The sequence below is a fragment of the Centroberyx gerrardi genome, chromosome 16 (assembly GCF_048128805.1).
Source record: "Centroberyx gerrardi isolate f3 chromosome 16, fCenGer3.hap1.cur.20231027, whole genome shotgun sequence".
Classification (NCBI taxonomy): domain Eukaryota; kingdom Metazoa; phylum Chordata; class Actinopteri; order Beryciformes; family Berycidae; genus Centroberyx; species Centroberyx gerrardi.
This window is the reverse complement of record NC_136012.1, coordinates 2871623-2886328: the sequence shown is the minus strand read 5'-3', so window position 1 is coordinate 2886328 and position 14706 is coordinate 2871623. Positions and strand designations below refer to the sequence as shown.

Here is a 14706-nt window from a genome sequence, read left to right as displayed (position 1 = left end):
CGCAGCAACTGTTATGATGAGAGTCAGGTACTTTACTATACTGGGTAAATGTGACGACGATTAATTATTATAATAATACAAATGGTTCCCTCCGCTGTCCTTAGCGCAGCTGGTTGGAATGGATATGAGGCCGTATTAATGCAGAAACACATACATTAGGGTTATACTGATATATGGGGCCGATATTGTCCTTTTATTAAAAATCAGATCTGGTCCAGTCAGTGTGGTCCAACCTCTGATATGATGGATATGATGCGATTGATTGATTACATATGTATTGTAGAATTGATCAATACTACATTGTTTGCTGCTGATAGCCAACATTTTGTGCCAATATTCAACATCTCTAAATTTCACCTGTCAGGAGTTGAAGTGTGTTTGTGTGTGTCCAAATTGTATTTGACAGGTTGTTTTGCATGTGTCTCCAAGAGTGTGTGTTAGGGGTTTTTGAAGTCTGATACCGACATTGAAGCTGCTGATGGCTGATATTTTGTGCCGATATTCATGTATCTTGAAATTTGACCATCAATTCAGTAGTAAGAGTAAGTATTCAGTGTTTCAATTTCAATTCAATTGTATTCTAGTCAGGGTGGAAAAGCCTCTGAAACAGCATTTAGACCATCATGGGACACTAAAACTCTCCACTGAGACCCAGGATAATATACATAAACATAGTCCTGCATACTTGTGTGGAATCTGATCAAAATGTCTCATTAGAATCAGTTCAGGTTGTGTAATAGTGATCAATTCTACAATAAATATGTAATCAATCAAACTGCATCATATCAGAGGGTGGATGACACTGACTGAACCAGAACCCATTTTTAATAAAGGGGCAATATCTGCCCCCTATGTCAGTCTAACCTGAGTAAAATGTAGTTGGGGGCTGGGGGGGTGTAGGAGGGGTGGAGGGTGGAAGGCTGTCCAACAGCCAGACACCAGTGAAGGGTTAACTGCAGTTTAATTTCACCGTGGCTCGCTCTCTGGCCTCGCTGCCTCTCTCGGTCTCTCTTAATGAAGCCACAGGCAATAACCACTAAACACACTGTCAATGAGAAAACCCATCCAGCCGTCACTCACTCTCTCTCTCTCTCCCTCTCTCTCTCTCTCTCTGTTATTCATTCAGTTCCTCTCTCGCTCTCGCCTCCTCAGTCTGCTTCACTCTGTCTCTCTGATTGAGGCAGCGGCGGGGTTTGTATCTTTATTATGTGGAGTCTTGACAGAAACCTCCGGCTCGCACACACATACACACACACACACACACACACACACACACACACACAAACTCACAGGATGACATTGGAGCAGTGTGTGGAGAGACAATAGACTTTTAAACCTCCATGTGATCAGTCAGATGCTTCTCCATGCACACACACACACACACATACACACACACACACACACACACTCACAGGATGACATTGGAGCAGTATAAGTGGTATTGAACTGATGTAAGTTATATGCAGATTTGGTATTTTAAGGAAAAAAAGAAGATGATATCAAAGTTTTTTTCTTAAAAAATAACTGATTTTTGTTCATATTGATGGTTATTTGTCTTATGATGATGAATAACTGGAGGTCATAGTCTACACTCCCTTTTATTTACATCACATATTATGTTATGTTTATCATTCTATGCCATAAAATATAACTGCATCCATTAAACTGCATTCAAAGACGTAAAAAAATGAAGATGCTTTCAGAGAGAAAATGACAGTCAGCCTGCAATGGGAAAAGACAGTCATTTGCAAATGGTCTCCTCATGCCTCCTCTGCTGTTGCCTGTGTGTGTGTGTGTGTGTGTGTGTGTGTGTGTGTGTGTGTGTGGGCGGTGGGCCGGCGAGTGGAGGAGTGATGGTGTCATTATTAGAAGGCCCTTTCTCTCCGCAGCAGCTTCAGCAATGAAGAAAGATAAAGGCAGGATTTACATGCTGTGGGCTGAACCGCACATAGCCCTGATCAAGAGACACTGAGGGAGGCAGGGATGCACACACTTACACACACACACTTGTATTACTATACTTGTGAGGACCTTCGCTGACTACATTCATTCCCTAACTTTACCATTTACCCTAATGTTCATTCTAATCTTAAACCTAAACCCAATATCTGACAAGAGGATTGGCACCAAAATCATCTCTGGGTCTCCAGTAGATAGCTCTGTCCAGTGCGCATGCTAACGCTTTAGCATACACTATGTTAATCATAGGTGATTAGCTTTCTCCAAAGTATGAAGATAAACCTTTTAGTAATCCAAAGTTGGTATTGGTTTTTATTCTATGGTTTGTAGATTCATAACTTCTGAAAACGAAATTGCAATCTTTATAATAGTGAAGTCCATTGTAAGTCAACAGCGCAAAAAACTTTAGCTGTCTAGCTAACTTCGCTGACTTCTTGTGTAAACAAAACTAGTGAAGTCTCGCAGGAACAGAGATCTTCTGCCATTGAAAGTTCATTGTTTTGGTCAAATTTTATTTTACCAATCCCCTAAGCCTGTCAGGTTTAGACACGTCATTAAAATGTCATTAAATGTCATTAAAATTAACTAACCATCCAGCCCTCATTTTTAATCACCTACGATTACTTAGCATACTGTTTGCTAAAGCGTTAGCATGCGCCAGAGCTATCTATCAGACACAGAGTTGACTTTGGTGGCAGTACTCTCGTCACATATTGGCATATAAGGTGACTAATGGGTAACACTCCCAAAAACTTAATTATCCTTAATTAACCCCTTGTAGATGTGAGGACTAGCCAAAATTTTCCCTCTTTGTGAGGGCATTTGAACCTCACACACACACACACACACCCCAACAGAAATCCTCTCTTCCCCCCCATAAAGACAAATGATATCCAATATGAAATATATAATATATAATGATATAATCAAAAATAATATGCTGTCTCAGGGTTAGAAATCAAATTTCCTGGGGCGTACGGAGAGGTTCATTTCCCCAGTCCTGCCACTTCATTGCGGTCCGGCTAATCACGGCTCCAGTTGACAGGCTGGAAGACATTACGGCTCAGACTTTATCAAGGCCAAATGCACACAACCCCATTAGAGCTTCCAACAGAATGGGCTTATTGCAGCACAGCGCTTATTGGTGGGAATCAATGACAAGTATCTGTACCAATCCCCCCCCCCCACCCTCCCGCCCCTTTATTCGACTCTCTCTCTCTCTAACCTCTCCCCCTTTGCTATTAAACTCCCTGCCACAGCAGTGATCTCATCACCATAGACTAATAGTGTAATGCTCCAAAGCAGGGTCTAATATCAAAGAGAGCACAGTTACACTCGTATAAAATCCATTACTGTTCGCCTCGTTCTTCACCGACCCAACAATATTGGATAAATCGATATAGTGGTGCAAATTGTGTTAACTCATCACGGGTTAACGTATTATGGGTGGAATACAGTTGGAGGCATCCCATTATATACCAGGCATGAGTGGGGGTTTTGGCATGGGACGGCGAGCGCGACTCCCGCGGCCATTTTCCATTACTAAAGCTGTCTGCCCGTCGAGACTATTATTCATGCGGAGGAAAGGGCACTTACACCCAGGAAAAGGAGGGTTCTTCAAAGGTTCATAGGTTAGCGTATTGGTTGTATTCAAAACAAATTGGAACCCTGTAATTCACTGTCTTATCAGCCTAAATCACAAAGTGGGGCTGCAACAGAGAAGAATGTCCCATCCCCCACTGTTGATTCAGCCCATTTGCCCAAATTATTATTGTTGTTATTCTGGTGTTGGGTATGGTTACTGGCAGGAAATCGTCTATGCATACAGGAGGTGAGAAATAAAGGAGTACAGGTTTTTTGGAGATCGTCCCATTGGTCAACTTACCTGTTAAGCGATGAGAACATAAACACAAAATCATCCATGATTCCCTTGAAGATAATTGACCCCGAAATTGAAATTGAAATATCAATAAGAGGTTTATTTTTGGAACTATTTCAGGTGAACAATCACATATTCACTTTTTGAGCTGTACACCTTCACTTCATGGAAACAATACAGTACAGTAGTTTTTAAATGATATTTCATGTAAATTTTACCAATTTTCTACACAGCACTGCTTGACTCTTTAGAATTACTTAACACTTAGCTTTAAAGCTTTTACACATTCTCATTTTCTCACTTTTAAGATAATGCTAGTGTCCTGCTGCTAAAGTGTTAGCATGAAGCCTACTATCACTCAACATAGTGTATGCTAAAGTGTTAGCATGGAGCCTGCTATCACTCAACATAGTGTATGCTAAAGTGTTAGCATGGAGCCTGCTATCACTCAACATAGTGTATGCTAAAGTGTTAGCATGGAGCCTGCTATCACTCAACATAGTGTATGCTAAAGTGTTAGCATGGAGCCTGCTATCACTCAACATAGTGTATGCTAAAGTGTTAGCATGGAGCCTGCTATCACTCAACATAGTGTACGCTAAAGTGTTAGCATGGAGCCTGCTATCACTCAACATTGTGTATGCAACATAAGTGTTAGCATGGAGCACCAGAGCTTATGATCTACTGACGACACATGGACGATTTTGGTGTTTATGTTCTCATCACTTAACAGGTAAGCTGACTCCCAAAAACCTGGTGTATTCCAATAAGATTGAAATCCAAAAGTGTCTCCTAAAAGGCAGTGAGTGAGTGCTTTGTCCAGAGAAAGCTGGACTCACCAATGATGGCTGAACCTCTTCACCTCCTCCACCCCCTGCTCTCTCGCTGCTATTTGGGGCCACCAACTTGTGAAAATTGCTTAATGTAGCTTTTAAAATAAAATAACTGGTAAATCAGAAAAAAGAACCCAGTGTGGTTCTTAAAAAGTTATTTTAATACTGTTGCATTAGGATATTTATGCCTTTCTAAAGGGTTCTTTACAGCACCAAAAAGGGTTCTATATAGCACCATTTATATAGAATCCTTTTGGTTAAGGGTGTACCTCTATATCTCTTTCTCTCGTTTGTTCTCTCTCTCTCTCTCTCTCTCTCTCTCTGTTTCTGTCACTGTCTTTCTCTAATGCTCGCTCTCCCTCTATCTTCTCTCACTCACTCTTTCTCTATAATGCTTGCTCTCACTCTTCAACTCACTTTCGCCCTCACTCCATCTCTCTCTCTCTCTCTGCATCTTAGTCTGTCTTTCTCAACCTCTTTCTCTGTCAATTCATTTCACATCTCTCTCTTCTCTCTCTCTTTCCGTCCCTCTCTCTCTCTCTCCCTCTCATACCTTCATACTTCCTCCTGCTGGGATGCGGTTGCCATAGCAACATAGGCCTACTCTGGTGGAGTGGTACTCAGGCTAAATGGCTGGAACTGGAAGCAAAGTGCGTGCATGTGCCTGTGTGCGAGTGTGTGTGCACGAGTGTGTGTGTGTGTGTGTGTGTGCGAGAACGTTCACAAGCACATGCATGCTACTATTACTGTGGGGGATTGGGTGCTTATATGAGAGTGTCTGCATTATTATGCTGTGGAGATAGAGAGAGAGAGAGAGGTTCTCTGCTGTTTGCCAGGTCACAGAGGTTACGCAACGCAACACAACGCAGCCTCTTCCTCTGCAGCCCCGACATAGAAAACCTTCTGCTAACTTCCCCCTCTCTCTCTCTCTCTCTCTCTCTCTCTCTCTCTCTCTCTCTCTCTCTCTCTCTCTCTCTCTCTCTCCACGCTCCTTCCTTTCCCTCTCTGGCTAATTGACTTCCCCTCCCTCCTTCATCTCTCCCTTCATCCGTCCGTCTGACAGGCCAACTTAAGCAGCCCTGCTACCTGGTGATACCTTCCTCCACCACGCTGAGAGGTAACTATAGCAATGCCTCCATTTTACTGAATCGACTTGATGAAGATCATTCCTGGTAGCTGTAGAAACCCGCTCTTTGTTTTCTTTCTTTTGAGATCAAGTTTCAAGTTTCAAGTTTATTCAGTCATATATTTAGACATATATGTACAATACAGAGTGAATTGCAATAATGAAATGCTTATTTGTGTAAACAGAGTCCACATACTGTAACATACAATATGTAACATACAACAGGTTAATATGTGTACATACAGTATATAGATATATAGATATAGATATGTAAAAACACATACAAATATGTACATACACATATATACATATACACATACACACATACGTATATATATATATATATATATATATAGACACATATGCATATACACATACATATAGGTACACACATGCATATACACATACACACATACATATATATACACTCATATGCATATACACATACACATATATATACACACGCATATACACATATATACTGTATATATATATATGTATATACACACATGTATAGACACATACACACATACATATATATATATATATATACACACACATATGCATATACACATACAAGAGGTAAACATAATGGATGGGCAGTGCCACTCAGATTATCATTCCCTTTGGCGAATGTGCTTCACAGTAGAGTTTGATTGATATGGGTTTGTGTCGGCCGATACCGATATTTTCGATTGAAGCTACCGTAAAACTTCAATTAAAAGCCGAGTCCCAATTAGACGCCGGTCCCTTTTACTGGCCGGGTGTGGCTACACGTTTTGACAAATAAAGGCCGGTCTCAATTAGAAGCCGGTTGCCACTTGCCAGTTTATTTTTTTTTTACTTGCATTCAAACGTCAGTCACATTTGCTGATCGCCATGGCGGCACAGAGAAAAAAGTACGACCTTAAATTCAAGCTGTCAGTTATCAAATTTGCTGAACAAAACTCAGGAGAAGCAGCAGCAAGACATTTCTCCGTTGATCCCAAGAGAGTGAGAGAATGGTGAAAAAATAAAGTTGAACTTCAACGTCTGTCCGAGGAAGACGGTAAAAGGGCTTTCTAAGGTAGGCTACCGGTATTTTGATACGGCTCTCTCTCTCTCTCTCTCTCTCTCTCAGTGCATGAGGTTGGCCTCGATGCGCTGTCTCTCGGAGCGAGATCAAATGAATGATTCGTAATTGATATGTTATTCGGTAGCCTAATTTTTATACAAGTAATATTCATACTGGTTTACCAGTAAATAAACAATTTGATAGTATTTCCCATCTTTGCTGAGCAAGAGTTTTAGGAATTAAAGGCCTGTCCCATATAGACGCCTGTCCCAAATATAGGCCGGTTGAGTTCAGTGTTTGAAGCAAATAAAAGCCCGGGCTATTAATTGAAGTTTTACGGTATCTATTAAATATCATTCATGCCTAATAAATGCCTAATAAATAGAAAAAAATTGAAGTATTCAGTGTTTCCCCCCAGAATTGTCTCCCCGGCAAAGGCGGAAAAGCCTCTGAAACAGCATTTAGCTGAACCGACACCTATTGAAGTGCTCCAGCTCACATTGTGAACTGAATGCTAAATACTCTGTCTAATCCAGCCACAATGCACTATGAACAATTTAAAGAGATGGAGGGGGAGGGCAGGGAAAGACACGCAGCTGAAAATGAATGCAAACATAAATTTAATACAGTCAGGGGGTGTGCTCTCTCTCTCTGTGTGTGTTTGTGTGTGTGTGTGTCCCTCTCTCGAGTAGACCAGCTGACGCTCTCACACCTCCCTGACAATGACTCATCCTACGCCTCTCTCTCTCTCTCCTCTCTCATTCTCTACCTCTCTCACCCACTCTCCTCTCTTGCTCACTTATTGTTTTTTTTAATTTATCCAGGGAAAGTCAATGGAGGTCCATGCTCTTTTCCAGTATCCCATATAAAGTGATAATCGGCAGGTGTTGTAATAAGGTGATGTATTACATTATGTGGCAATTGATTACATTAACAGCTTTTATCACATTATTACATTACCCATGTTTTTGTATTGGGTGAAACAAGTTGAAATTTTGTATATATCAAAATTATTAGCTATTACATCATATCATTACAATATAGTTGTCCAGTTTAGAATGTCCCAGATTTACTTTGATTATTGAATTGTTAGGCTTGCAAGAAACTTTTTGTGCCTTTAAGAGTGCATGGGTGTGTGTTGCTTTTATTTCATTGCACTAGAGTTCGACTGATATGGGTTTTGGGAGGCCAATACTGATATTTTTGGACTGATATTTGACCATTTTGCTGCAGATTTTGCAGCAGGTTTCAGTACTGTGACGTATTTTTCTTTGGATTTTCTCTTGATGCAGTTTGAGTTTCTCTTTTCTTTGTCTGTTCAGCCATGGTGGCTATCACTGCTCATGCTAACTACCCAGTTCTTCTTCTGCTGTTTATTCCAAACAAACCAGAAACATAAAACACATCACTTCAGAGGATTTTTCCCAGGAAAGACCTACCAGACTTCAGGTGTTTAGAACAGCAAATGGAAAAGCTTTCATGAACTGGATATAGGTTGAGTCACTGCTGTGTTATAGCAATCAATTATAGAAAGCAGCAAAATAAACATTTATTTATATGACAATGTTTCAACCACTGTGCATGTCATAGTTCAGCCTGCCATAGTCTCTCCTTCTCTCCTTTCATCTCTATATCTCTCCTTCCCTCTCTTTCTGCTGTTTTCTGTCTATCAATTCAAAGACTTGATTGACATGATTATTTATCAGCAAGAATATTGCCTGAGCTGTATAAATAATGTCAATTTTTGAAAAAAATAACAGTATTCAAACCATATTGAAATGATAAATGATTTTTCTATACATGTACTATACAATAGCACATGATCATCAGTATCTACCATAATGTAAAGCAGTTCCATAATTGTGAATATGGAATAAAAAGCCAGTAAAGGCATACTGTACATTGCAACCGTGTGTGTGTATGTGTCTGTATGTGAGGGTGTGCATGCGTGTCTCTTCCATTTCTTCTCTCCATCACACATCACACACACACACACACAAGATCACACACACAAGCGAGCGAGGGCTGCTTCTGTTCCGTCTTTGTCCAGTAGGTGGGAGTAGCGCTCTGTGCGTGCGAGCCTGCACACACACACACACACACACACACACACACACACACACACACCAACCCACACAGATGCTATGGCCTCACTCATGCAAACACAGCTCACCATTAAGGCTTGAATGACCCTCAAACAGTCCGACGCCTCACACACTGTAGAGACGCCGCAAACTCCCAATATGTTCCTCCGTTCAAATTTGACTGACAAAAAACAGCGACATGCCGTGTTTTGGTGGCCCATATTTACTTGTTTGTCATTTTTTTCCCCCTGTGTGCCGTCGCGCTCGCCTGTCCGTAGCGCAGGTCTCCATGGTAATAATCGCAGTATGGGTCCGCGTTGCTGTTGACGGTAAACATAATTCTCCACGGGAGGCCGGCTGTTTCAGTCTAATGAGCAGGACGTACCGGCTGTCAGGCTCAATCAGGTCCTCACACACTTACAGTAACATTGAGAGTGTGGCTGTCCTGAGGGAGGCTTAACCTGCCCTTGTTAAAACCAATGTACATTATATACACATTATATACCCGGTATTCCCGATGGAGCCCGAGAGCTGCGAGAGAGGAACAGCTTCACCTAACGAAACTACTCTTTTGATTCGGCTGGCTTGTATGTGTATGTGTGTGTGTGTGTGTGTGTGTTGTTTGCCACATGGCATCAAGCCCACAAAGCCATTAGATGGGGAAAAAAAACAGTGGTCACATTCATTTCTTTGTTTGATCAAAAAAGCAGGATTTTTCTCTTTTCCTCCTCCTCCTTCTGTTCCCCTCTATCTTCCCCTCTCTCTCTCTCTCTCTCTCTCCCTCAGTTTCCCCTCTTCCAGACCCGCTGAGTGACAGTCGCAATTTCCTATTAAATCTCTGGAATCCTCTCAGCTGTCATTAAAACCTTCCCTTCCCTTTGGAGAGACAGGGGGGGGGGCAGAGAGAGAGAGAAGTGGGACGGAGGGACAAACATAAAAGAGGAAGCATTGATACAGATTTTGCCTTTGATTCTCGCCAATAACCAGCTGATGTAATAAGATATAAAACCTTGCTAGTAATGAGGCTGGGAGACAAAGAGAGAGAGACGGGGGATGTAGAAAATGAGCGATATGTCTCGGGGTTTCTGCATGACTAATATTATTTCAAATTCCTAATCTCATCTGGAAAATTATTAGTCTCTGCCTGTGTTTCCGCCATTGCCTTTGAACCTAGTCCCTATCTGTCTTTCCTGCTCTTCCTTCGACTTCACTTCATCCCTCTGTTTCTCTTCCTCTCTCTCTCTCTACCTACCACCTGCCTGAATACGTACATGTTGATGGATGACCAAGGTTGTAATGATGTTAATCCAGTATAGAATCTAACATATAGTGCAGTTAGGGTTAGGGTTCAACGTTGTGATTGGACATAACAATAGAATATAACATAACACAGCAGAACAGAAGAAGAGACGAGAAGAGAGCGAAGCAGAGCAGCGACTAAATATTCAAAGCGATGATTAAAATGCCAAAACACAAATCTTTGCAGATAAGTCAATTTACAAAAACACAAACACACACACCCACAAAGCCCTAATTTCTCTTTATGGACTAAGCCATATTTGCAATCAGCGTGAACTGTATTCAATTAACATCACCGCGAGCATCCCTCCTCTTGTGAAATAAATGACACAAATCCATATTCAATGTTTTGTAATGATTTAATGACGAGGGGCTTTGCACGCCGCGTGCCATCGCGCATCGCAATTGACCCACTCAATTAGTCCCACATTCAGCACATCCAGAAATCTCCACATCAAAAGATGAAGAAGGGCTGGGGGGTGGGGGGGTGAGAAAACACGGCATCCCCATTCCAATAAGTCTCTCTCATCTCAACTGCATCTAAATGAAAAATCACACGAGTGATTTGTAAATAATTTTTTTTTGCGGCGGCGGCGGGCGTTAATGTGGTGGAGCTAAGTCACCGGGGGTAAGGCGGTTCAGAGTGGAACAGCTGAGTGATTATACGGAGTTGGTGAGGCCTTGGCAGGGTGCCCCACCTTCCTACGCCCTGGCTCCTCTCCCGACGTCCCGTTTCTGTTTCATATTTTCCCTCTGTGGCGGTTTCATCCCTCTCTTCTCTCCGTCTTTCTTTTCGCCCGGCCCCGTTCCGCTGTTCCCCGCCCCGGCCCGCTCGGTGTCGCGGAGGGGAGTTAATAATCCATAATTTACAATAACGCTCGTTAATAATTAAGGGAATTGGAGCGTTCCCGAGGACGCCGGCGCAATTACCCCCCGAAGCCGATGCCGAGGCTGCGGTTTTAGCGGCTTTATTACAAAAGCAACGGCGGCCGCAAAGAGCGAGAGCGAGCGCCGGAGGGGAAGTGGCCCGAGATTGACCCGCGGGGGCCGTGCGGCTTGACGGGGAAAAGCCGGGACAAGATCAGCGGAGGGATTATCGCCTGGTAAAGCACTGTGACTGTGTGGTTTATCTATGCACAACCCCTGGTATCTGTTTTCCAGACAGAGAAGGAGATAAAGGGGGAAAGCGAGAGAACCAGACGGTGGTTTTGTGGCTTCATCTGACAAGCAGATTGTAGGGATCCCGGATCTGTTTAAGTGTTTAACCCTGGAGCACTGGAGTGACATTCAAAAATAAAATTTGACAGGCGGAGTTGAAGGGGGTCCTTGAGCGAAAATTTGATAGGCAGACAGAGGGGGTCCTTGAGCGCAAGCTTGACAGGCAAACAGAGAGGGCACCTAAAGGGAAAAGCTTTCGGGGGGGCTCGTGTCTGACTTTGATAAGCGCAGCGCGACTGGAACTGGAGCTTTGCCCTCTACCCTGCGCGGAGCAATCAGCGCAGCCATATTGGACTAATTAAGTCCCTTAACGAGCTTTGCTAACGAGGATCTGGTGACAGAGCTTCCTCCCACAGGAGAGCGACAGGGAAACTCGGGGATTCTTGCTTTTCTCAGGCGGGACGTCGCCTCCACTTTCCCTGTCCTCCCGTCTTGAGAGCGCAACACTTGACCCTCGAAAAGACACTCCAAGGCTGCGAGTGGCTTCTTCTTCCCTCCGACTCTTTGGAGTCAGAGGTCAAGCCTGCCTCTCATAGTCTTACTCCTTAGCCTTCCCGGTAACCCCCCCGGTGACCTCCTCGGTCTCCGCACTCAGCTGACTTGAGAGTGAATGGGGACTGATTTGGCAGCTCTGCGGGTCAAAAGGTGTGCCTCACATTTCCAGCCAAGATCGCTACACTTAATTACCTCATTTTGTCTGTAATCACATTTGACGTATTGCTCCTTCTCTCCCCCCCTGTCCCCGGCTCTGCAGTATATTTATATATGAGGTTGTTTCGGGCCTGCAGGCTTCCGGGAATAAAACACAGGGGAGACGGAGCAAGACCATAACTAAAACAAGGTTATTACCATCCGTATAATTAGGAAGGGATGCACCGTTTATAGGTGGCCAGTGACATTTAATACATATAAATCAGCAGGCAGCAAGTTTCAGAAGCCTTGTTATTTCTCTGCACGAGCTGCGTCACATCACTCAGCTGCATCAGCACTGTGGAATGAAATCGCTTACGTAAGTCTGAAGTGCCTCGCTCGTACTTAAAAAGAAAAAAAAAAAAGGCAAGGTTCAAAATGAGCATTGTTTCCGTGCCTCGGTCCCATCCGGACGGGCTCAGGATGCAGCGTCATTTGAATGCGAACCCTCGAGATGGAGAGGGGGGATGAGGGAAACGAACATTAGAGGAGGGGGGGAAAAAAAGAGGCGAACCGGGAAGGAGGGGGGGAAACAAATGTGAGAGCCGTCGTGCATGAAATTAAAAAGATACCTCCAAAATACTCCTGCCTGCGATGCTTTATGGTGGGCCCCTCCTGGAAGTCTCCCTCTCTCTCTCCCTCTCTCTGTTTGTCTGCAGGGAGGGCAGATGTGAGACGGTGTAACCTTTAAGGAACGTCCAAATCGATAAAGCTCTCCAGTTCCCCAGATCTCAGCACTGCCGTTGCCTCCAGCTACAGGCTTGGGCTAGGGGGAACCTGGGATATGGGATATTTGCTCAGCCACTCGTTCTCCTTTGAACTAACTCCCTGTTATTGTTGGGGAAAACCTTCGCAGGGACTTCTCGTCCCTCCCCCGCCCGCGCGCCCCCCTCCATCCCTGTGTCCTTGTTTTTGGTTTTGTACTCCCAAGGCGGACCGCCTGTAGCCAGAGTAGATATATGATCTCGCCCCAGACTTTAACTTAACCACTGGGCCACATCAAAACACGCCTGAGGAGCTGGCCTCGTCTACCTGGGAGCAGAACTGTTGTTCCCAATCCAGCCTTCATGGGCACGGATCTGTACACAATCTGTCTTTGAGTGTTTGAGTGTTCCTTCCCCCCCTCCTCCCCGGCGGAGGATGGGAACACACATAAAACGGCCGTGTTGTCTCGGTTTCTCTGAGGAGGGAATTGGTGTTCGTCCACACAAAACTTTTGATTACCGTCGAGGGAGGAAGGGATGCTATGAGGCTGGGGCGGATGGGTAGGGACAAAGGGGCATGGAGACAGAGAGGAGGGGGGGTGGGGGGGAGGAAACATGACAACAGCCTGGCAGAAAAAAGCCCCCTTTGCAGATCCATGTCACTAACTCATTCATGCTAAAACTGAAAAAGCAAATATCCCCAGTAAGTGAGCAGAGCAGGAGAGAGGAATATCAATGATTCATGAGTAATTCACATCTGACTGAAGGCGTTTTTGCCACATCACAGCATCTTGACTCATCGATAGCAGCGGCTATTGTGACTTTGCGGGTTGGGACCAGCCTCCACTATAGCTCCCCTCTATCTGAAATGCCACCATCATGTTAGGGCATCCTCAGTTCTGATATGATGTACCCTTCCGGCGATATTGCGGTTTGAAGAAAATAAATAAATGTTCCGTCAAAGTGAAATAACGCTCTTTGACACTAAGACCCAAGCCTTAGTGACATGAAAAATATTACATTCGTCTTGCACTATCCACTTGCAGGAATACATCTATCAGGGATTGATTCGGATTGCATAAAGTTTCGTGGGTCTTACGCGGATGGAGATCCAAACATATCAGTTGTTCTTATTCATACTTGGGCTGTTGAATGTATGCATCGATTTTGGGTATTCAAAATCTTGGGTTCCCATCAGAATACTGTAAAATCAAGCCATGTACTTTCCTTCTACTGAGGCTTTTATTACTCCTTTCTTTCCATTTTGTTAAATTGGCAACATGCCATTGGGACATTAATTACGTAATACCATAATACAATGCTTTACATACTTTTTGCTACTTTGCAAAATCTGAAATTATTTAAACTATTCTACATTTTTATCCTATAAGAAACTGATGAAATCATTTTATATATATATCAAAACTAAGTTTTAAATTTAAAAAAAAGTTTCTTGATGGAAAACACATCCCAAAATCAACACTTTTGGAAGAAATAGCTCTTCAGAAATCCTTTGGAAGATGAAAGAAAACAAGCAACAACAACAAAATCAATCTTTATGATTTTCTACTCTATTGTCTGTTGACTTTATTTGAGAGCAACCTGTAAATGTCAACACCAGGCATTATTCAGTAATCCAAGAACAAGACAATTATTGAGGGACATAGGTACCTTCTGAACATTCTTTGTGAATTTATACCACTTGGAATGGAAAATAGAATGTGTTTCTGACAAAACAAGTTATATGGGGCATTTAAAATACTGACCTTGAGCGATTATTGAACTCTGACACTTAATGGTGAAAATGCTGTGCTCTTGCCAACTGAGCTGCACTGACCAACTGAAGGTGATGTAGTGGGT

The 14706-nt window shown here is 43.2% G+C and overlaps 1 protein-coding gene across 1 annotated transcript in view; it reads left to right on the top strand.

Moving 5' to 3' along the window:
- The window catches only part of mgarpa (mitochondria localized glutamic acid rich protein a), a 455365-nt gene extending 451412 nt beyond the window's left edge, over positions 1 to 3953 (top strand). Inside the window, exon 6 of the transcript XR_013507237.1 lies at positions 3934 to 3953. The gene's annotated coding sequence lies outside the window, so the exon portion shown is untranslated. The remainder of the gene's footprint in view (positions 1 to 3933) is intronic.
- The last annotated feature ends 10753 nt before the right edge of the window (positions 3954 to 14706 follow it).